This window comes from Oncorhynchus gorbuscha, linkage group LG01, assembly GCF_021184085.1.
Source record: "Oncorhynchus gorbuscha isolate QuinsamMale2020 ecotype Even-year linkage group LG01, OgorEven_v1.0, whole genome shotgun sequence".
NCBI classification, from domain to species: Eukaryota; Metazoa; Chordata; class Actinopteri; order Salmoniformes; family Salmonidae; genus Oncorhynchus; species Oncorhynchus gorbuscha.
The window spans coordinates 85,969,754-85,992,025 of record NC_060173.1 but is presented as its reverse complement, the minus strand read 5'-3'; the positions used below and the strand labels follow the sequence as shown (position 1 = coordinate 85,992,025).

General features: G+C 44.8%; 1 protein-coding gene and 1 long non-coding RNA gene across 3 annotated transcripts in view; one reads left to right on the top strand and one right to left on the bottom strand.

Annotated features, from left to right (window-relative positions):
• LOC124044319 (four and a half LIM domains protein 2) overlaps positions 1-13,734 on the bottom strand; it is a 24,634-nt gene extending 10,900 nt beyond the window's left edge. Inside the window, exon 1 of one of the 2 annotated variants that reach the window (XM_046363992.1) lies at positions 13,447-13,734. The gene's annotated coding sequence lies outside the window, so the exon portion shown is untranslated. The remainder of the gene's footprint in view (positions 1-13,446) is intronic. The other variant, XM_046363983.1, reaches the window with a different exon arrangement.
• LOC124044342 lies at positions 12,274-22,272 on the top strand. The gene is made up of 3 exons (XR_006840473.1): positions 12,274-12,342; positions 17,664-17,854; positions 22,217-22,272. It is a non-coding gene; the product is annotated as an uncharacterized LOC124044342 (long non-coding RNA).

The following is a 22,272-nucleotide window of genomic DNA, read 5'->3' as shown; positions in this document are numbered from 1 at the left end:
CTGCACCTAAATATAAACTATACCGGCACCCAAAATGAGTACAGGAACCTATTTCAGTCCAAGTCAAGCATGGGATATAACAAAAAAGTAACACATATATAATTTAGGACTTACATTTGCCAAACAGTATAATAACAAAGGGCACTTACTTTATATCACACCCAATGGCAGGAAGAAGGCATCAAACACAAACTAAACTGGTAGGTAGGAAGGAGCATGCAGCTTATAGAGCCCATAAGGAGATGTCACCTTGTCCTAGAGAGACATACACAGTATTAAATCGGAATGGCCAATTAATTAGGGCCGATTTCAAGTTTTCATAACAATTGGAAATCTGTATTTTTGGACACTGATTTGGGAGAATTTATTTTTATTTTTTAAATATATTACACCTTTATTTAACTAGGCAAGTCAGTTAAGAACACGTTCTTATTTTCAATGACGGCCTAGGGACGGTGGGTTAAAACTTTTTAAAGCTAGGGGGCAGAATTTTCACTTTTGGATAAATAGCGTGCCCAATTTCAACTTCCTGCTACTCATGCCAAGAATATAGGATATGCATATTATTCAAAGATTTGGATAGAAAACACTCTGAAGTTTCTAAAACTGTTTGAAAACCCAGAGGACTAACTGTTCAGATTTTTTTTCCCCCTCTCTGTTCCCTCTATTGTCTTTGCCATGGGATATTTCATAGGAACCTATTGTTAGTTCCTACCGCTTCCACTGGATGTCGCCAGTCTTTGGAATTTGGTTGAGGTTATTCCTTTGTGCAATGAAGAAGTAGGCCAACTCGGAACTGGGGACACTTTTGTGAGTTGCGCAAGACGTGAAAAGCAGCGCTGGTTTGTTATCTTTCCGGTATTGAATACAGATTGCCCTGTCTATAATTTGATCGATTATTAACGTTTAAAAATACCTATCGTTGTATTACAAAAGTAGTTTGCCAAAATATTTCAATGTTTATAGGCAACTTTTGAAATATTTTGTAGTGACGTTGCGTTTTCGTAAGCAGTTTTTTTTCTGGATCAAACACGCTTTAGAAATGGACATTTTGGATATATATGGACATTATTAATCGAACAAAGGGACTAATTGTGATGTTTATGGGACATATTGGAGTGCCAAAAAAAGAATCTCGTCAAAAGGTAATGCATGTTTTATATTTTATTTCAGCGTTTTGTGTAGTCCCTGCAGGGTTATAATATACTAGCTCCTTTGTTCACTGCTAGTGCAGACGGTGCAGGCTATCAGATAATAGCTTCTTATGCTTTCGCCGAAAAGCATTTTTAAAATAATATATATATATATATAAAATGTGACATGTTGACTGGATTCACAACGAGTGTAGCTTTAATTGAGTATCTTACATGTGGGATTTAATGAAAGTTTGAATTTTATAGCATTTTATTTGAATCTGGTGCTCTGCATTTCCCCTGGCAATTGGCCAGTTGAGACATTTGCATCCCGCCTATCCTTACTTCCTTGTTCAGGGCAGAACGACAGATTTTTACCTTGTCAGTTCCGGGATTCAATCTTGCAACCTTCCGGTTAACTAGTCTAACGCTCTAACCGCCTGCCTCTCATTGCACTCCACAAAGAGCCTACCTGTTACCCGAATACAATAAGAAGCCAAGGTAAGTTGCTAGCTAGCATTAAACTTGTAAAAAACAATCAATCAATCATAATCTCTAGTTATAACTACACATGGTTGATGATATTACTAGTTTATCTAGCGTGTCCTGCATAGCATATAATTGAAGCGGTGCGCATGCGCGGAAAAAGGACTGTCGTTGCTCCAACGTGTACCTATCCATAAACATCAATGCCTTTCTTAAAATCAATACACAGAAGTATATATTTTTAAACCTGCATATTTAGCTAAAAGAAATCCAGGTTAGCAGGCAATATTAACCAGGTAAAATTGTGTCTCTACTCTTGCGTTCATTGCACAGAGTCAGGGTATATGTGATAATAATAAATAAATAAAATGATAGTTTCCGGATTTGACCATATTAATGACCAAAGGCTCATATTTCTGTGTGTTATTATGTTATAATTAAGTCTATGATTTGATATTTGATAGAGCAGTCTGACTGAGCGATGGTAGGCAGCAGCAGGCTCGTAAGCATTCATTAAAACAGCACTTTTGTGTGTTTTGCCAGCAGCTCTTCACTGTGCCTCAAGCATTGCGCTGTTATTGACTTCAAGCCTATCAACTCCTGAGATTAGGCTGGTGTAACCGATGTGAAATGGTTAGCTAGTTAGCGGGGTGCGCGCTAATAGCGTTTCAAATGTCAGTCGCTCTGAGACTTGGAGTTGTTGTTCCCCTTGCTCTGCATGGTTAACGCTGCTTCGAGGGTGGCTGTTGTCGATGTGTTCTTGGTTCGAGCCCAGGTAGCGGCGAGGAGAGGGATGGAAGCTATTTTTATTAATTTATTTTATAATTTTTTATTTCACCTTTATTTAACCAGGTAGGCTAGTTGATAAAGATAAAGGCTGAGATAAAGCATAGCAGTGTGAACAGACAACACAGAGTTACACATGGAGTAAACAATTAACAAGTCAATAACACAGTAGAAAAAAGGGGAGTCTATATACAATGTGTGCAAAAGGCATGAGGAGGTAGGCGAGTAATTACAATATTGCAGATTAACACTGGAGTGATAAATGATCAGATGATCATGTACAGGTAGAGATATTGGTGTGCAAAAGAGCAGAAAAGTAAATAAATAAAAACTGTGGGGATGAGGTAGGTGAAAATGGGTGGGCTATTTGCCAATAGATTATGTACAGCTGCAGCGATCGGTTAGCTGCTCAGATAGCTGATGTTTGAAGTTGGTGAGGGAGATAAGTCTCCAACTTCAGCGATTTTTGCAATTCGTTCCAGTCACAGGCAGCATAGTACTGGAATGAAAGGCGGCCGAATGAGGTGTTGGCTTTAGGGATGATCAGTGAGATACACCTGCTGGAGCGCGTGCTACGGATGGGTGTTGCCATCGTGACCAGTGAACTGAGATAAGGCGGAGCTTTACCTAGCATGGCCTTGTAGATGACCTGGAGCCAGTGGGTCTGGCGACGAATATGTAGCGAGGGCCAGCCGACTAGAGCATACAAGTCGCAGTGGTGGGTAGTATAAGGTGCTTTAGTGACAAAACGGATGGCACTGTGATAAACTGCATCCAGTTTGCTGAGTAGAGTGTTGGAAGCGATTTTGTAGATGACATCGCCGAAGTCGAGGATCGGTAGGATAGTCAGTTTTACTTGGGTAAGCTTGGCAGCGTGAGTGAAGGAGGCTTTGTTGCGGAATAGAAAGCTGACTCTTGATTTGATTTTCGATTGGAGATGCTTGATATGGGTCTGGAAGGAGAGTTTGCAGTCTAGCCAGACACCTTGGTACTTATAGGTGTCCACATATTCAAGGTCGGAACCATCCAGTGTGGTGATGCTAGTCGGGCATGCGGGTGCAGGCAGCGATCGGTTGAAAAGCATGCATTTGGTTTGACTAGCGTTTAAGAGCAGTTGGAGGCCACGGATGGAGTGTTGTATGTCATTGAAGCTCGTTTGGAGGTTAGATAGCACAGTGTCCAATGACGGGCCGAAAGTATATAGAATGGTGTCGTCTGCGTAGAGGTGGATCAGGGAATCGCCCGCAGCAAGACCAACATCATTGATATATACAGAGAAAAGAGTCGGCCTGAGAATTGAACCCTGTGGCACCCCCATAGAGACTGACAGAGGACCGGACAGCATGCCCTCCGATTTGACACACTGAACTCTGTCTGCAAAGTAATTGGTGAACCAGGCAAGGCAGTCATCCGAAAAACCGAGGCTACTGAGTCTGCCGATAAGAATCTGGTGATTGACAGAGTCGAAAGCCTTGGCAAGGTCGATGAAGACGGCTGCACAGTACTATCTTTTATCGATGGCGGTCGTGATGTCGTTTAGTACCTTGAGTGTGGCTGAGGTGCACCCGTGACCGGCTCGGAAGCCTGATTGCATAGCGGAGAGGGTACGGTGGGATTCAAGATGGTCAGTGACCAGTTTGTTGACTTGGCTTTCGAAGACCTTAGATAGGCAGGGCAGAATGGATATAGGTCTCTAACAGAATGGGTCCAGGGTGTCTCCCCCTTTGAAGAGGGGGATGACTGCAGCAGCTTTCCAATCCTTGGGGATCTCAGACGATATGAAAGAGAGGTTGAAAAGGCTGGTAATAGGGGTTGCGACAATGGTGGCGGATAGTTTCAGAAATAGAGGGTCCAGATTGTCAAGACCAGCTGATTTATACGGGTCCAGGTTTTGGAGCTCTTTCAGAACATCTGTTATCTGGATTTGGGTAAAGGAGAACCTGAAGAGGCTTGGGCGAGGAGCTGCGGGGGGGCCGGAGCTGTTGGCCGAGGTAGGAGTAGCCAGGCGGAAGGCATGGCCAGCCGTTGAGAAATGCTTGTTGAAGTTTTCGATAATCATGGATTTGTCTGTGGTGACCGTGTTCCCTAGCGTCAGTGCAGTGGGCAGCTGGGAGGATGTGCTCTTGTTCTCCATGGATTTCACAGTGTCCCAGAACTTTTTGGAGTTGGAGCTACAGGATGCAAACTTCTGCCTGAAGAAGCTGGCCTTAGCTTTCCTGACTGACTGCGTGTATTGGTTCCTGATTCCCTGAACAGTTGCATATCGCGGGGACTGTTCGATGCTATTGCAGTCCGCCACAGGATGTTTTTGTGCTGGTCGAGGGCAGTCAGGTCTGGAGTGAACCAAGTGCTGTATCTGTTCTTAGTTCTGCATTTTTTGAACGGAGCATGCTTATCTAAAATGGTGAGGAAGTTACTCTTAAAGAATGACCAGGCATCCTCAACTGACGGGATGAGGTCAATGTCCTTCCAGGATACCCGGGCCAGGTCGATTAGAAAGGCCTGCTCACAGAAGTGTTTTAGGGAGCGTTTGATAGTGATGAGGGGTGGTCGTTTGACTGCGACACCGTAGCGGATACAGGCAATGAGGCAGTGGTCGCTGAGATCCTGGTTGAAGACAGCGGAGGTGTATTTGGAGGGCCAGTTGGTCAGGATGACGTCTATGATAAGAGCGTCTGCTAAATGACTTAAATGTAAATGTATGAGGGTGCCCTTGCTTACAGAGTTAGGGTTGTACCTGGTGGGTTCCTTGATGATTTGTATGAGATTGAGGGCATCTAGCTTAGATTGTAGGACTGCCGGGGTGTTAAGCATATCCCAGTTTAGGTCACCTAACAGAACAAACTCTGAAGCTAGATGGGGGGCAATCAATTCACAAATGGTGTCCAGGGCACAGCTGGGAGCTGAAGGGTAGCAGGCGGCAACAGTGAGAGACTTATTTCTGGAGAGAGTAATTTTTAAAATTAGTAGTTCGAACTGTTTGGGTATGGACCTGGAAAGTATGACATTACTTTGCAGGCTATCTCTGCATTAGACTGCAACTCCTCCCCCTTTGGCAGTTCTATCTTGACGGAAGATGTTATAGTTGGGTATGGAAATCTCTGAATTTTTGGTGGCCTTCCTGAGCCAGGATTCAGACACGGCAAGGACATCAGGGTTAGCAGAGTGTGCTTAAGCAGTGAGTAAAACAAACTTAGGGAGGAGGCTTCTGATGTTGACATGCATGAAACCAAGGCTTTATACTGTTACACTGACAATACTAAAGTGCCTATAAGAACAATAGTCAAAGGTATATGGAATACAAATGGTATAGAGAGAAATAGTCCTATAAATACTATATTAACTACAACCTAAAACCTCTTACTGTAACGGTTTTCTAGGTGTGAAGGAGAGTCGGACCAAAATTCAGCGTGTAGATCGCGATCCATGTTTTAATAAACAAACGTAACACGAATCTAAATACAAACACTACAAAAAACAATAAATGTAACGAAAACCGAAAAATATTTTGACCAGGGCATGACAGAACCCCCCCCCCCTAAGGTGCGGACTCCCGAAAGCACCTCAAAACACTAGGGAGGGTCCGGGTGGGCGTCTGTCCATGGTGGCGGCTCCGGCGCAGGACGTGGACCCCACTCACTCAATGTCTTAGTCCACCCTCGCCGCCAACCATGGCCAAGTAGTCCTCACCCAGAACCCCACTGGACTGAGAAGCAGATCGGGACTGAGGGGCAGCTCAGGACTGAGGCAGCTCGGGACTGAGGTGAAGCTCGGGAGTGAGAGGAAGCTCGGGAGGTTGATGGATCTACCAGATCCTGGCTGGCTGGTGGCTTCGGCAGATCCTGGCTGACTGGCAGATCCTGGCCGACTGGCGGATCTGGAAGAGTCCGGTTGACTGGCGGATCTGGAAGAGTCCGGCTGACTGGCGGATCTGGAAGAGTCCGGCTGACTGGCGGATCTGGAAGAGTCCGGCTGACTGGCGGATCTGGAAGAGTCCGGCTGACTGGCGGATCTGGAAGAGTCCGGCTGACTGGCGGATCTGGAAGAGTTTGGCTGACTGGCGGATCTGGAAGAGTCTGGCTGACTGGCGGATCTGGAAGAGTCCGGCGGATCTGGAAGAGTCTGGAAGAGTCCGGCGGATCTGGAAGAGTCTGGAAGTGTCCGGCGGATCTGGAAGAGTCCGGCTGACTGGCGGATCTGGAAGAGTCCGGCTGACTGGCGGATCTGGAAGAGTCCGGCTGACTGGCGGATCTGGAAGAGTCCGGCTGACTGGCGGATCTGGAAGAGTCCGGCTGACTGGCGGATCTGGAAGAGTCCGGCTGACTGGCGGATCTGGAAGAGTTTGGCTGACTGGCGGATCTGGAAGAGTCTGGTTGACTGGCGGATCTGGAAGAGTCTGGTTGACTGGCGGATCTGGAAGAGTCTGGTTGACTGGCGGATCTGGAAGAGTCTGGTTGACTGGCGGATTTGGAAGAGTCTGGCAGACTGGCGGATCTGGAAGAGTCTGGCAGACTGGCGGATCTGGAAGAGTCTGGCGGATCTGGAAGAGTCTGGCGGATCTGGAAGAGTGCAGACTGGCAGCTCTGGCTGCTCCATGCAGACTGGCAGCTCTGGCTGCTCCATGCAGACTGGCAGCTCCATGCAGACTGGCAGCTCCATGCAGACTGGCAGCTCCATGCAGACTGGCAGCTCCATGCAGACTGGCAGCTCTGGCTGCGCTGAACAGGCAGGAGACTCCAGCAGCGCAGTAGAGGAGGAAGGCTCTGGCTGCGCTGAACAGGCAGGAGACTCCAGCAGCGCAGGAGAGGAGGAAGGCTCCGACAGCGCTGGAGAGGTGAGGCGCACTGTAGGCCTGATGCGTGGTGCTGGTACTGGTGGTACTAGGCCCGAAGACACGCACAGGAAGCCTGGTGCAGGGAGCTGCTGGCGGATCCGGAGGGCTGGGGTGTGGAGAGTGGTACTGGATGGAAGAGTCCCGGACCGTGCAGGCGCGGACTGGAGCTCTTGAGCACCGGAGCCTGCCCAACCTTACCTGGCTCGATGCCCACTCTAGCCCGGATCTGGAAGAGCTGGAATGACTGGCGGATCTGGAAGACCGGGCTATGCACCCACACTGGGGACACCGTCCCCCAGACGAGGAGCTGGAATATACCGCACTGGAAGAGGCTATGCACCCGCACTGGGGACACCGTGCGCACCACTGCATAACACGGTGCCTGCCCGGTCTCTCTAGCCCCCGGTAAGCACAGGGAGTTTGCACAGGTCTCCTACCTGGCGTAGCCCTACTCCCTGTGAGCCCCCCCCCAATACATTTTTGGGGCTGACTCTCTCGGGCTTCCTTGCCAACCGTGTTCCCTCATATCGCCGGCTCCTCTCTCCGGCTGCCTCTGCTCTCCTCGCTGCCTCCACCTGTTCCCATGGAAGGCGATCCCTTCCCGCCAGGATCTCCTCCCATGTGTTGCAACCCTCGCCATCCAATATATCGTCCCATGTCCAATCCTCATTGCGCCTCTGTTGCTGCCTTTGTTGCTTCTCCTGTGTCTCCTGCCTGTTGACACGCTGCTTGGTCCGTTTTTGGTGGGTGATTCTGTAACGGTTTTCTAGGTGTGAAGGAGAGTCGGACCAAAATGCAGCGTGTAGATTGCGATCCATGTTTTAATAAACAAACTTAACACAAATCTAAATACAAACACTACAAAAAACAATAAATGTAACGAAAACCGAAACAGCCTATACTTGTGTACACTAATACATAGACAAGAACAAGGACACTAAGGACAATCACCCACGAAACAAACAAATAATATGGCTGCCTAAATATGGTTCCCAATCAGAGACAACGATAAACACCTGCTTCTGAGAACCACTTCAGACAGCCATAGACCTAACTAGAACACCCCACTAAGCTACAATCCCAATACATACACACCACATACAAAAACCCATGCCACACCCTGGCCTGACCAAATAAATGAAGAAAAACACAAAATATTTTAACCAGGGCGTGACACTTACCTTGGAATAATGAAGTCTCATGTTAAAAGGAACCACCAGCTTTCAAATGTTCTCATGTTCTGAGCAAGGAACTTAAAATTTTAACTTTTTTTACATAGCACATATTGCACTTTTACTTTCTTCAACTATTTAAACCAAATTGAACATGTTTCATTATTTATTTGAGCCTAAATGGATTTCTATTGATGCATTATATTAAGTTAAAATGAAAGTGTATTCAGTATTGTTGTAATTGTCATTATTACAAATAAATAACAATTTGGCCGATTAATCGGTATCAGCTTTTTTTTTGGGGTCGTCCAATAATCGGTATCGGCGTTGAAAAATCATAATCGGTCGGCCTCTAATCAAAAGATCACGCCAGGATAAGCCTACATGAAACACAGCCCTTATTTTCAAGTGTTTCTAAAATCCCCTATGGTAAAAATTAATGGTGGGTAAATTATTGGAACCATTTCCCTGTTTGACCGCTAGGTTTTATGGGTATTATAACTTATACTGTGGTATGCTATACAGGGAATGAAAGGTTTGAAAAAGGTAGACGAGAGATGATTAGGGAGTGGGAATAGGTGTGGAGGGAAGGGGCGTGGTCTAAGATAATTGGAAGCGGTTGTTAAGACACTAACAGCTTACAGACGGTAAGCAATTAAGGTCACAAAACTTACGACACTAAAGACTCCTTTCTACTGACTCTGAAAAACAACAAAAGAAAGATACCCGGGTCCCTGCTCATCTGCGTGAACATGCCTTAGGCATGCTGCAAGGAGGCATGAGGACTGCAGATGTGTCCAGGACAATAAATTGCTAATTGCAATGTCCGTACTGTGAGATGCCTTAGACAGCGCTGCAGGGAGACAGGACGGACAGCTGATCGTCCTCGCAGTGGCAGACCACGTGTAACAACAACCGCACAGGATCAGTACCTCCGAACATCACACCTGCAGGACAGGTACAGGATGGCAACAACAACTGCCCAAGTTGCACCAGGAACGCACAATCCCTCCATCAGTGCTCAGACTGTCCGCAATAGGCTGAGAGAGCCTGGACTGAGGGCTTGTAGGCCTGTTGTAAAGCAGGTCCTCACCTGCTCATTAATTGTTTATGGTTCATTGAACAAGCATGGGAAACAATCTTTAACCCTATACAATGAAGATCTGTGAAGTTATTTGGATTTTTACGAATGATCTTTGAAAGACAGGGTCCTGAAAAAGGGGCGTTTCTTTTTTTGCTGAGTTTATGTACATATCACCTCGTATCCATGCATATGGACTCGGTGCTTTTACCCCTTGTATATAGCCATGCTATTGTTACTCATTGTGTATTGATTTTTACTTTCATACCATTTCTCCATTTTCTCTCTCTCTGCGTTGTTGGGAAGGGCCCGTAAGAAAGCATTTCACTGTTAGTCTCCACCTGTTGTTTACAAAGCATGTGACAAATAACATTTGATATGATGACATCAGTCAGCCATTGCAAGTGTACCCATGAGTTGACCAGTCAACTTAGAGGTTCCAACTCTGTTCTATTCATTTTGATTGACTATCCTCATGTCTGTTCCACCCCCCCCCCCAAACTGTAGAATCAGGGGAGAAGGGCCTCTGACAGAGCTCCAGAGTTCCTATGTGGAGGTGGATGAACCCTCAAGAAGGACAATCATCTCTGCAACACTCCACCAATCAGGCCTTTATGGTAGAGTGGCCAGACGGAAGCCGCTCCTCAGTAAAAGGCACATGACAGGCCACTTGGAGTTTTCCAAAAGGCATCTAAAGACTTTCAGACCATGAGATACAAGATTTTATGGTCTGATGAAACCAAGATTAAACTATTTGCCCTGAATGTCAAGTGTCACGTCTGGAGGAAACCTGGCACCATCCCTACGGTGAAGCAGGGTGGTGGCAGCATCATGCTGTGGGGATGTTTTTCAGCTGCAGGGACTGGAAACTAGTCAGGATCAAGGGAAAGATGAACAGAGCAAAGTACAAAGAGATCCTTGATGAAAACCTGCTCCAGAGCTCTCAGGACCTCAGACTGGAGCAAAGGTTCACCTTCCAACAGGACAATGACCCCTAAGCACACAGCCAAGACAATGCAGGAGTGGCTTTGGGACAAGTCTCTGAATGTCCTTGAGTGAACCAGCCAGAGCCTGGACATGAACCCGATCTAACATCTCTGGAGAGACCTGAAAATAGCTGTGCAGCGACACCCCCCCATCCAACCTGCCAGAACTTGAACCTAAAAACTGTATTGGGTACTGACAAACAGCCAGACAAGTGTTATAAATGGTCCAGAGTGCATCCCCTTACAAGATTGTCTTCTTTTGTTTTTCATCTACATATAATTTAAAGGCCCAGTGCAGTCCAAAACTGGATGTCCTTGTTTTAAAAAAAATATTTCCACATCAATAGGTTGGAATAATACTGTGAAATTGTGAAAATTATGATAATGCCCTTTTTGTGTAAGAGCTGTTTGAAAAGACTGCCTGAACTTTTCAGCCTGTTTTGTTGGGATAGAGTTTTGGCCTGCTTGGTGAAAAATTAGTTAATACGTCAGACATTTTTCTTTTTGGTCTGTCTACCAATAACAGCTACTTTTCCCCTCTGCTAAGAAGTAATTTTTTTTGACCATTCAAAACAATCACATTAAGGTACTTCAATGTTACTCAGAAATGACTTGATATTGCAATACAAATGGCTACATTGGACTAAGATAAATTATATTTCTTTACTTAGCAAGAAAAAGACCCTACACCCCTCCCCTCTTCCTCAATTTGACAGGAACCACTGGAGTACCCACATCTGACCCCAGCCCCCCCAAAGGAATAGAGACATTTCAATTGTCATATTATGTCTATATACAGTGTTGTAATGAGGTGCAAATAGTTCAAGTACAAGAAAATAAAAGAAATAAGCATAAATATGGGTTGTATTTACAATGGTGTTTGTTCTTCACTGGTTGCCCTTTTCTTGTGACAACAGGTCACAAATCTCCCTGCTGTGATGGCACACTGTGGTATTTCACCCAATAGACATGGGAGTTTATCCAAATTTGATTTGTTTTCAAATTCTTTGTGGGTCTGTGTAATCTGACGGAAATATGTGTCTCTAATATGGTCATGCATTTGGCAGGGTAGGAAGTACAGCTCAGTTTCCACCTCATTTTGTGGGCAGTGTACAAATACTGTAGCCTGTCTTCTCTTGAGAGCCAGGTCTGCCTACAGCAGCCTCTCTCAATAGCAAGGCTATGCTCACTGAGTCTGTACGTAGTCAAAGATTTCCTTAATGTTGAGTCAGTAACAGTGGACAGGTAGTCTCTCTCTGTCAGTGCTGACAGGGGATCTATCGCACTAGGCTTGAGCCACAATGACGGAAGTGGCCCACAGTGACATGCATCTCTAATGATAGCCAGTGCCCTCCCAGCAAACTGGAATGCTTTCAAGAGCCACGACAGAGCGGTTTAGACAGGTTCAAAATAGCTCAATGTCAAACTACTACAGACATGCACAGTCCGTCACACATACACATATAGTCTTCCAGATAAGTCGAGTGGCAGGGTTTGCACCTTTGGGACTATTTCATTGGCTCCATCACACCATGACTGCACTTAATACCTCCTAGCCTAAAGGGGTGGAACTTTGTTTCCCTAAATGTACCCCCCCTTTCCCACACCACTCCCCACTTCTTCCCTAACAATAGTGTGTAGATACTTGGCACAAAGGCATAGAGAATATAACCTATCTGCCCTGTCCATCAGCACTTTATCCAGACACACTGAAAACACCCCCACTTGTCCTTCAGCATTAGATACAATGATGTATATAAACCCTGATTTGCAGATGATATGTATTTGCCAATGAGAGGCTTTGAAGCCACCGGTTGGTCATATTTAAGGAGCAGTCATCCATAGGAATCAATGGAATTCTACAGTAAGGACAAAATTAAATGTCTAAGTATTTTTCTGTTGTAGTGGAGATAGTAACATTAGTACTTATACTTTAAGGGAATATATATATATATATTTGTATGTTTAGATCACATAATATCATTTAAAGTGTGCATTAAGGTGTCTGTAATAGAATAAATGTGGAAAAATAAATGTAGATAAATGCATTTCTATAGCTTCCAAAATATTTATGGTGAGGTAGTACCAAGATGGTGGCACGGTGGCTTCAACACAGGGCCCCTGTCAGTCATCTAGTGTATATATAAATCATTGATTAGATATCACAACATAGCATAGACAGCCTTCCCCTAGCATACACACTGTCTATGTTTAAAGTTCAACACACACACACACACACATGCACGCACAGTCTGACAGATGGATCTTGGATCTGCACTGTGACAATGTTAACCTGCTGAAAGGATCACCTTGAGCATTTAAAACAAAGTCCACTAAAACCCTAATCATTTTCTCTCCGAGGCACAGTGAATGTAGGGCAATAGAGTCAGGCTTTCTGAGGGCCCAAGAACAATTATTGGATCTCCTTTGATCATGTAATCTGTATCATGGGAACATTAATGTTCCCTAACCGAAGCTCAACTGATGACCTTTGATTCAAAGTGACAAGGGGGTCTTAAAAATAGTAAATAAAGACAGCTAAGTCAACTACTGATGACATACAATAGATTTACCTTTATCAATTAAGCCACCGGTGAGTTAGTCAGTGAAGAAATTAGGTCACATGTCACGCTTAAATGCCAAAATTCTGTCATTCTGTGCAAGTTGATAAAAGTTTGAAGAGCCATAAACAGAGAGAGAGATGTGGAGTTTTAGGAGGAGGGTGAGTGATATTGTTTGGGCTGAGTGGAGGGGGATAGTTTCCAGTGGTAGAGAAGAAGAGGTAATGGGATGGACGGAGACGGGCTTAGTTGAACAGTGGAAAGAAAGATAACATTATTAAGTAGAGGTAAGAGCGCAGGTGCAGAGAGAGAATGGACGTGGAAGAGGATGCCAGAGAGGGAGTGCTAGAGAAGTGGAAGAGGAGTGAAAAGGGATGGATGGATGAGTGGACAGTGATGAGTCTTACCTTTCTGTCTGTGGAGGGTGTGTGCCTTTGAGGAGTCTGCTCAGACTGAGACGGGCGACGGACGGCGAGCTGTAGTCACTCCTGATTGGATTACCCCACCAATAGACGACTAATTGGGGAGTGGGTGAGGAGAGGGGTAGGAGGGGGCAGGGTTCTCTTTTCTTTTTCAATGGGCTATAAATACACACACACTCACTTTCTCACTAATGCAGTCACACCAACAGTCCTGTGGCCTTGTAAGGCATTGCATTGATGTTAACCACACACACACACACACACACACACACACACACACACACACACACACACACACACACACACACACACACACACACACACACACACACACACACACACACACACACACACACACACACACACACACACACACACACACACACACACACACACACACACACACACACACTGTCTATTGCAGGGCTCTCCAACCCTGTTCCTAGAGAACTACCCTCCTGTAGGGTTTCTCTCCAACCCCAGCTGTAACTAACCTGATTCAATTTATCAACTAGCTAATTATTAGAATCAGGTGTGATAGATTAGGGTTGGGAGCAAAAACGTACAGGATGGTAGCTCTCCAGGAACCGGGTTGGAGAGCCCTGGTCTATAGTTTATCACCCCTGTAGTGCTGAAATGTATCACATTCACCTCTCTCCCTCTATCCCTGCACGCCCCTCTCTCTCCCTCTATCCCTGCACGCCCCTCTCTCTCCCTCTATCCCTGCATCCTCCTCTTTCTCCCTCGATCCCTGCACCCTTCTGCTATCAGATCCAGCCCTTCCCAGCATTCCTTCTCCTTTTCAATATTCTGATCCAGTAACCCTGCCTCATCCTAATTCTAACATCCTCTCTTCCCCCCACTAACTCTGTATACCCCTTTTCACAAAGAGGAAAGCCAGAAATAATAAATATCCCAGGATTGCTTCAGAATCCAAGTTCACAAACCTCCCTCGACTTTTACTTTGTTTTAGTGTTTGTTTTCACAGAGAACATTCCTGTCATGAGAGGTTTTTCATTAGATCTGAGCCCAGATTGCAACAGTAGAGTCATTTAAACAGTTTTGGTCTTTTTTTTCTATCCCCAAGTACATAATGTTGTGTAATATTACCAAGGCCTTGTCCTTATGTGTGCACACACACACACACACACACACACACACACACACACACACACACACACACACACACACACACACACACACACACACACACACACACACACACACACACACACACACACACACACACACACACACACACACACACACACACACACACACACTTTACTGTTGTGTATTGTGGGCATTGTGGGTGTTGTCCAACCTCAACTCACCCTGAAACTTTTCCTACAGGAGCTCAACCCCGACAGCTGAAAGCACAGCTCGGAGCACGCTGTGTTGTGGGCACATCGACCCGCTGGCGGGTAATTCATCCTAAATAAACACCACACGGACCATCTATCTGGATGATGTATTTTACAAGCGGATGGTGAACAAAGAGTGTCAGTCTATGAAAGGTAGGTGTTTTCCACACCTGCATTGCTTGATGTTTGGGGTTTTATGCTGGGTTTCTGTACAGCACTTTGAGACATCAGCTGATGTAGGAAGGGCTTTATAAATAACATTTGATTGATTGATTGATTGGTGTACTCCATGACATTGTGGCTCTTTGATGATGTTAGGATGGAAAGTATGCCAAGGGTTAAATGTCATAGAGCACCCTCCTCCTCTGAGATAGCTTTCAGAGAATCTGTCCCGCTCTTGCCGTCTCTCCCTATCCATCCCACCTCTCTCACATTCTCTGCCAGTCCTTCCCTCTCCCCCAGGCCTGACTGGTAATGATAGCCACCCGCTTGGTTTCTACGAAAATTGTAGCGCTATGTTTTGCACCTTCACACTCTCCTGTCCACTGCATTGGACCTTTAACCTGTTGTTTGATTGACTTGAGATGAATTATATGTCTTCCTGTCCTGGAGGCCCCTGCACACTGTCCAGAAGGGAGTGAATGTGTCAGAGACCCCTTGTGTGACTCAAGTGCTCTATTTGTAGACTACCGTAAAGACTGTGGTGCTTATAGACATGTTAGGCCTCACTCCCCCCTATCTGAGATATCTACTGCAGCCCTCATCCTCCACATACAACACTCGTTCTGCCAGTCACATTCTGTTAAAGATCCCCAAAGCACACACATCCCTGGGTCGCTTCTCTTTTCAGTTCGCTGCAGTTAGCGACTGGAACGAGCTGCAACAAACACTCAAACTGGACAGTTTTATCTCAATCTCTTCATTCAAAGACTCAATCATGGACACTCTTACTGACAGTTGTGGCTGCTTTGTGTGATGCATTGTTGTTTCTACTTTCTTGCCCTTTGTGCTGTTGTCTGTAACCAATAATGTTTGTACCATGTTTTATGCTGGTACCATGTTGGGTTGTCATGTGTTGCTGCCTTGCTATGTTGTCGTCTTAGGTCTCTCTTTATGTAGTGTTGTGTTGTCTCTCTTGTTGTGATGTGTGTTTTGTCCTACATTTATATTGTACTTGTTTTATTTTTTAAATCCCAGGCTCCCGTCCCCACAGGAGGCCTTTTGCCTTTTGCTAGGCTGTCATTATAAATAAGAATTTGTTCTTAAGGTTAAATAAAATACAATTTAAAAAAGCATGGTGGCTAGGAAAAACTCCCTAGAAAGGCTGGAACCTAGGGAGAAATGTAAAGAGGAACCAGGCTCTGAGGGGTGACCAGTCCTCTTCTGGCTTTGCCGGGTGGAGATTATAACAGTACTCATTATAGATTAGTATATCAGAGAAAATCTTACAAAAATCTTAACAGGCCCTTGATCATTTGGTCATGTGCTGCAAATAAATATCAGGTTAAGCTGCAACTGGCCCAAAACAGAGTGGCACATCTTGCTCTTCATTGTAATCAGAGGGCTGATATTAATACTATGCTGCCAGTCTCTCTTGGCTAAGAATTGAGGAGAAACTGACTGCATCACCTCTTCTTTTTATAAGAAACATTCATGTGTTGAAAATTCCAAATTGTTTGCATAGTCAATTTACACAGCTCTGACACACACACTTACCCCACCAGACATGCAACCAGGGGTCTTTTCACAGTCCCCAATTCCAGAACAAATTCAAGAAAGTGTACAGTATTATATAGAGCCATTGAATGCAACAGCTAATGGGGATCCCAATAAAATACCAAAATACCATGAGCGCCATCCATAATATTTTTGTTTTTTTGTGTGTCAATTTCAACTAGCCCACCCAACTTAAAAAATAGTCTAGCACATCTGGCATTTGCCAGAATTGCCAGAAGGCTAATCTGCCCCTGTTTGAATTAGACAACTATGCTGAGAATCACTGTTGTGTGGAAGGAAATGGGAGAGGGAAATTGAAGTCAGATGATAGTCTTTACCTCCAGTACTGTTGTCATGTTAGGAGCCACAGCTCAGGGGGGCTGGGATCTAATCTAATTCACCTGATTGTGCCCAACTACCCACACATGGATCACTCAATGTACATCAATAAAGAACTATGGGCTTAGTCACAAAAGCAGTAGTTAGATAAATGTGAATTAAAGTCAAACCGATTGCAACACTCACAAATATATTCTATGGCATGTTTTATTGCTGCCAGTACCAGCATGCTTGTATTATATTAACAGGAGACAATTCACATGGTGTAGCTGTAACCAAACTGTTTTGAATATTGCCAGTTAACCCTCAAAGCACAAGTGCAGTATTGTGGCTCTCATGGATTGACTACCACGTTCTCACCATCACTCCCAAATGTCAACCCTGAACCCTTAAGTCCCAGCCCCAGCCCCAGTCCTTGGCTGCCCTTACTGTAACCCCAGGTCCAGTCCACCCATCTTCTTCCAACCCCTTAACTCCCCACCCCTCTTCGCTAGTCCCCAGGCCAATGCATCCTCGTCCCAGCCCTCATTGCCTCCCTCTCCTTCCTCTAACCCCTATCCAACCCATCACCCCATCCCATTGCTGGCCCACATCCCTGGGCTCCCGGCCCAGTCGATAAGCCCGGCCAGGGGCATAACGCTGCAGCTGTCTGGGCACTACAAGGGTCTACAGTGCTCTTAAAGCCTGGCGCTTACCGCCCCCACAAATACAACCAGGATAGAAAGGTCAGGTCACCCAGCCCCCGTCATCACCAGCCCACCATTAATCATTTCCCACCAACAGGGCCATGGAGCCGGACCCTCCCCGGACCCTCTACAGGTCACACCAGAGCCCAGCTGATCCTCTGGAAGGAGAGAACCTTTGAACCGGCGTCAGGTCCAGAGCTCCACCACACTGACATGGATCCTTTCCCAGAGATGGCTTTGATGGTCCTGTCGTGTCACAAGGAGGAGGGACAAAATTAGCAATCAGAGGTGATAAAGATTGAGGAACTCATTTCGGGGAGAACATGACCTTGAGAGGGCCGGTGTGGGTGCAGGCTTGGGGTGGGTGCAGGCCTTTGTTCCAGGCATGAGCGTTTAATTAAAGATGAGTAGAATCAGATGTACTACTGCTTGGCAGAAGCAAAAGTCTGCACCCACCCCAAGCCCTCACCTTCACCAAGCCTATACCTACACCAGCCCTAACAGAGTAAGATTGCCCTCCTGAATCTATCATGCTCATCAGTCTATAAGGGATAAATAAACAAAGGCTAAATATGTGGCATGCTAGTTATCTTGCAAGCTGCAAAACAGTCCCTCGTGATCAGGTGTATCAATGTATACTGAGCATTGTATCCACTTCTAGCTTCATGCCAAGTTAACACGGTGTTCTCTTTGTACAAACATGTCTCTTAAAAACATAGATTAAATGAAATCCTCTACATCAGGCTGCGGGTAACAAACACATTATGGCTTTGACATTAGATTTTTCACAATAGAAGTGGTCAAGTCAAAACAGGACAGGCTCATAATATGGCCACCTCATATGACTGGCATAATTTCATGTAACTTGATTTATTTTTTTCCGTAAGAATTTATGCCGGATCTAAATAATTGAATCACTTTGTTGGAAGGGGAGCTCCTCCTACAGCCACAACACAAACAAAGGCATGTGGCAATTCATTCAGAAGTGTAACTTGGTATGAATAAAAGTTTGATTTCTCCTCATTTTAAAATTCTGTCCTAAAAAGCCCATGTTCAACTTCATAAAAAAAAACATATTTTCCTATCTCAAGAGGTATTCAAATGGAAAAGAAAATGCTATATTAAGTGCCAAATGAAGTAACAGGGTTGACGATTTCATCTTAAATCAGCTATAAATCCCCTCGTGACAGGGGTAATTCCTTGTTGTGTGCAACAAGGAGAGGCAATTGAATGCAAGCTTCACAAAATAAAAAAGCTACAACTTTTCTAGCCTGTCTATCTACGGGTAACAGGGTTGACGTGTTATTATAATAATAATAATACATTTCATTTGTAGAGGTGCTTTTCATTACAGAGTTATCCAAAGCTCTGAGGGAAAAAACAAACATTATATACAATAAAAACGACATGCATTTAGAATCAAGGCAGGTAAAATAGCAATAGTGGGCTAGGTGCTAAATACATTTTAGATTGGGACTAGGGCTATGAAAAAGAGTCTGTAGAAGTGGGTTTTAAGTCCCATTTTAAAAGTTCAGAGTGGCTCTCAGATGGTCAGGGAGAGCATTCCATGAGCGAGGGGAAAGGAAGCAGAAGACTCGGTCCATAGTTCGGAAACGTGTCTTGGGGACTTGAATCAGTACGTAGTGGCTTGAGTGGAGAGTGCGAGGGGGCTCGCTGATTGAGATAAGGTTGCTGATGTAGGTGGGGCTTTAAATACAAGCATGAGGATTTGGAAGTCGATCCTGTAGTTGACCGGTAGCCAGTGGAGTTGGGCCAGGATTGGGGTGATGTGGTTTGACTTCTTGGTCCTGGTCAGGACCCTGGCAGTTGTTCTGGATTAGTTGGAGCCTCTGTAGTGATTTGGCTGGGAGGCCCCCAAACAGTTCATTGTCGTAGTCAATCCGAGAGAAGATGAAGGTGTGGATGAGTTTCTCTGCATCGGGCTGGGAGAGTTGTTTTTAAGATGGAAAAATGTTTTACAAATTTGTTTTATTTGGGCATCGAAGGACAGAGAAGGATTAAACTTGACTCCTAGGTTGGAGATTATCCACAACCCGGTCAGTTTTCCACCACAAAACACCAGAAAATGGCCAAAAGAGTAGAACCAGCACGCCTGCTTTTTTTACACTATGATTTGACTGTTAGATGTTCAATGTTTCTTTTGAATAAAAAAATACAAAAAGGAATAGTTTCACAATATTAAAATGAGAGTTCTGTTCATGTAACAGGGGTGACCTTAAAATGAGGGACAAATGTAAATAAATCACTAATTACATGAAATAAATAATCATCTTCAGAAATGACTGTCAAAGCAACAAAATAACTAGGGCTTTACAATGATGGAGAAATTTGGGGATTAAGTTCATCTTCCTAGAAGTGACAAAGGGTGGACGGAGAGCGATGTCCAAATGCTTCATTTTGGCACTTCAGCCTTTTTTCATTTAAAAAATATGATTTATTGAATTCTCCATGTGGTCTAGTAGAGGGCACTTAATTTTATATAATAGGCCTTTAAAATTAAATATTGGTGCACAATTTCTACTTATGATATCAACATGATACAAAGGGCAATCTTTCTGTGGAACGACTCAGCTATGAAAGTCCCTAATAAAACTTCCCTAACTTTAGATTTGAATTAGATCCCTATTAGTAAATGGGTGTTTATATGAATGCTTTCAGGTTTGACCACAACAGAGAGGACATCAGCCCTGAAACAGGGATACCTAACAGGATACTCATATATCAGATATAGTCGTGGCCAAAAGTTTTGAGAATGACACAAATATTAATTTTCGCAAAGTCTGCTGCCTCAGTTTGTATGATGGCAATTTGCATATACTCCAGAATGTTATGAAGAGTGATCAGGTGAATTGCAATTAATTGCAAAGTTCCTCTTTGCCATGCAAATGAACTGAATCCCCCAAAAACATTTCCACTGCATTTCAGCCCTGCCACAACAGGACCAGCTGACATCATGTCAGTGATTCTCTCGTTAACACAGGTGTGAGTGTTGACGAGGACAAGGCTGGAGATCACTCTGTCATGCTGATTGAGTTTGAATAACAGAGTTGAAGATTCAAAAGGAGGGTGGTGCTTGGAATCATTGTTCTTCCTCTGTCAACCATGGTTACCTGCAAGAAAACACGTGCCGTCATCATTGCTTTGCACAAAACGGGCTTTCACAGGCAAGGATATTGCTGCCAGTAAGATTGCACCTAAATCAACCATTTATCGGATCATCAAGAACTTCAAGGAGAGCAGTTAAATTGTTGTGAAGAAGGCTTCAGGGTGCCCAAGAAAGTCCAGCAAGCGCCAGGACCGTCTCCTAAAGTTGATTCAGCTGTGGGATCGGGGCACCACCAGTACAGAGCTTGCTCAGGAATGGCAGCAGGCAGGTGTGAGTGCATCTGCACGCACAGTGAGGTGAAGACTTTTGGAGGATGGTCTGGTGTCAAGAAGGGCAGCAAAGAAGCCACTTCTCTCCAGGAAAAACATCAGGGACAGGCTGATATTCTGCAAAAGGTACAGGGATTGGACTGCTGAGGACTGGGGTAAAGTCATTTTCTCTGATGAATCCCCTTTCCGATTGTTTGGGGCATCCAAAAAAAAGCTTGTCCGGAAAAGACAAGGTGAGCGCTACCATCAGTACTGTGTCATACCAACAGTAAAGCATCCTGAGACCATTCATGTGTGGGGTTGCTTCTCAGCCAAGGGAGTGGGCTCACTCACAATTTTGCCTGAGAACACAGCAATGAATAAAGAATGGTACCAACACATCCTCCGAGAGCAACTTCTCCCAACCATCCAGGAGCAGTTTGGCGACTAACAATGCCTTTTCCAGCATGATGGAGCACCTTGCCATAAGGAAAAAGTGATAACTAACTGGCTCAGGGAACAAAACATCAATATTTTGGGTCCATGGCCAGGAAACTCCCCAGACCTTAATCCCATTGAAAACTTATGGTCAATCCTCAAGAGGCGGGTGGACAAACAAAAACCCAGAAAATCTGACAAACTCCAAGCATTGATTATGCAAGAATGCAGGATGTGGCCCAGAAGTTAATTGACAGCATGCCAGTGCGGATTGCAGAGGTCTTTAAAAAGAAGGGTCAACACTGCAAATATTGACTCTTTGCATCAACTTCATGTAATTGCCAATAAATGCCTTTGACACTTATGAAATGCTTGTAATTATACTTCATTGTTCCATAGTAACATCTGACAAATATATCTAAAGACACTGAAGCAGCAAAGTTAGTGGAAATGAATGTGTCATTCTCACTTTTGGCCACGACTGTACACACATCTCCATATCTCTTTTCTAGTCAAATCTCCTTTCTTTTTCTGTCGTTGTGATGCTGCAGTAAAGTGTTGGAGGTCTATAAATGAAGGAGAAAAGCCCTGGTCATTTAACCCAGCATTGTGTTCCCTGCCTGTTAAATCCCTGGCTCGATTGGTGGAATGGTTCTGCAGCTGGTTGGATGCTTTATTTAGGAACACACAGTGCTGCCAATTACTATAGATGCTGTTCCCTTTGTCAGACACAAAGAAGAGGCCCACACATATTAAGACATCGCTCCCTCTTCTCTTTCCCCCTCTTCTCCCGTCCTTCCCTCTCCCTCTCTCTATCCCTCTTCCCTTCTGCCACAGACCCCAGTTCTCTCTCTCCCTTCCCCTAGTCTCTCTGTCTCTCCCCTGCCCCATAT